Source organism: Peromyscus californicus, unplaced genomic scaffold (assembly GCF_007827085.1).
Source record: "Peromyscus californicus insignis strain IS unplaced genomic scaffold, ASM782708v3 Scaffold_5__1_contigs__length_169319896, whole genome shotgun sequence".
NCBI lineage: Eukaryota > Metazoa > Chordata > Mammalia > Rodentia > Cricetidae > Peromyscus > Peromyscus californicus.
Window position 1 is genome coordinate 161,841,908 of NW_026294573.1, and position 2,487 is coordinate 161,844,394.

Consider the following 2,487-nt stretch of genomic DNA (forward strand, 5'->3'; position numbering starts at 1 on the left):
GGTTGTGGGCACTGTTGTTGAAGAGCACATGAGGGGATGTTTACTCATTTTATTCCTAGCCAACAAGAATGAGCATAAATTCTTATGTAAATTTTTTTCACAGAATAAATTCTGTGACTCCTCTAGAAAAATAGAAACTATTTGTGAAAGAGAATCTTGAAAAAAAAAAAAGACTGACTTTCTTGTAAGGCCATTTGGAGGGTCAAAAACTAAGATCCTGCAAGTTAACATAAACTATTTTCTTCACAAAGGTTGTTAAAGTTTAGTACATATAGGTTGGAGTGGAATGCATACATGTTCCTTGCTATACCTGCTTTTTTTTTTTCATTTGATAATTAGAGATCTAAGTGATTTTGCTTTTATTTTCTTCATGTTAAGCCAATCATGAAATTTCACAGTGATTTCTGGGGTGGGGCAGAAGGAAAGTGTATTCAGAAGGATGGAGGCCCTGGCCTGGTTGGCTCGAAAAGGTGCAAGCAGGGGAGGCCTCACTGGGGAAGCTGGAGGAGCACCGACTGCCTGGCTGCCAGGTAGGTGATGTTCCGAGAGCGGGAGAGCTGGTAAGCAATGTCCTCAGCAGCCTCTAGCTTGCGCACGCAGCTCGATCAGGCCATCACCTGCGGTGGCCAGGGAGTTGGCGATCAGCTTGGCTGCCTTGGAGTCACCCTCAGCAGAGATGATGGCTGCCTTCTTCTACTGCTCAGCCTTTTCCACCACAAATCTGGCCCTCTCCGCTTCCTGCTGAGGCACCTGTTTGGCTTCCACTGCCTCTGTGAACTCCTTCCTGAAGGTCAGATGTGTCAGGGACACGTCATCCAGGATGAGCCCAAACGTTGCTGCTCTCTCTGTGAGGTCATCGCTCACCTGCCTTGAGACCAGCTCTCGCTGGATGATCAATTCTCCAGCATCAAAGCGAGTCACTACTGACTTGAGGATCTCTGTGGTGATGGATGGCAGCACCCGCTCATCATTGTCCTCACCAATGCTGGTATAGATACGAGGAAGCTGTCTGGCCACTGGCCGGAAGAGGATGCATAGTGTGATGTTGACATTCTGCAAATCTTTGCTACCAGTGGTGACTGGTACATTCCGGGGTCGCGAGCAGCAGTCAAAGATAATGGGTTTCTATACCCAAGGGATGAGAAAGTGAGTCCCTTCCCCTACCACAATGTCCTGCACTCCACGGAGTTGGTCAAAGATGATAGCTCTGTGCCCAGCATCCACATTATATAAGGCAGTGTTCACCACGCCTCCCGCAACGGCTAGAGTTAGGCCGAGCTTTCCGATGGACTCAAACACTTTGGCAGCCATGCTTCCTTCTGCTGTACCACTCACACCTGCTTCCACTCTGACCTCCACATGAATTCCCCAGCCTCGCATACTGCCGCTATACCTGCTTTTAATAGTACACTCAAAATATTGACTTACTATTTGTAAGTATAGATACTGGAGATATAGAAGTGTAACACAAATTCAGAGAGGAATAATGGAAACCATTTAAAGAGAGCCTCTACAGAGTTACTTTGTAAGTTTTACTTTTAAATAAGTTTTATCCTTTTTTTTATTCATCTATTTATTTTACATTTTGGCCACAGCCTTCCCCTCCCAGTACTCACCTCCAGGTCACTCCCCCATTCTCTCCTTTCTCTCCCCACCCCCAATTCCCTCCTCTTCTGCCTCAATCCAGAAAAGAGCAGTTCTCCCGTGAGTATCAATAAAACATGGTACATCAAGTTGCAGTAAGACTAAGCACTTCCCCTCACTGGGGCCTGCAGAGACTGAACCGACTTCCAGGGAGCCTGCATGGGACTGACCTAACGCACGCCGCGTATATGATGTGTAGCTTGATCCTCTTGTGAGACTCTTAACAGTGGGAACAGAGACTTCTGACTCTTTTACTGGCTTTTGGGACCTTGCTCCTCATACTGGGTTGCCTTGCCCAGCAAATTTTACTTTTTGTGTTCACCCCACAGGCAGGCCCTACAGCTATCTATTAATAGCACCACATACTGTGTACCCCTCTAGAGATGTACCCTGAATGCTGAATATATTTCTATATCCACATCTGTTACCAAGTATCCATTTTTCACATTCAGCAAGAAGAAGCTGACGGGCAGCCGAGTCTCAATTCTCTGAGAGAGTTCACTTTCTACAGTTTCTGGGAGGCTCTATTTGGGGCACGAAGTGAATCACAACAATTGGAAAAGGGACTTGTTGCTGATATACAAAGACAGAACTCATTCTGTCAGCTTGGAATGATGTTTTCTGTTCTTCTAATTTTGGTTGAACAGTTGCATGTGCTGTAGGACATCCCCTCTTCTGATAAGAACAAAGGTCACCGAGAAAAGGAAGACAAGTGACGGAATTCATCATCTGCCCAGCGAATGGGTCCTGCATGTGCACTTGCTTAACACTTCAAGAGAATTAAATTTAATGCAGGTTTGGATTTCAAGTGTTTTGCTTCATTTTAAAAACCAAACAGACTGT

At 45.6% G+C, this 2,487-nt stretch overlaps 1 pseudogene; it reads right to left on the minus strand.

Annotated features, from left to right (window-relative positions):
- Positions 1–373: 373 nt before the first annotated feature.
- Positions 374–1,341, minus strand: LOC128097600 (prohibitin 1-like; annotated as a pseudogene).
- Positions 1,342–2,487: the final 1,146 nt, after the last annotated feature.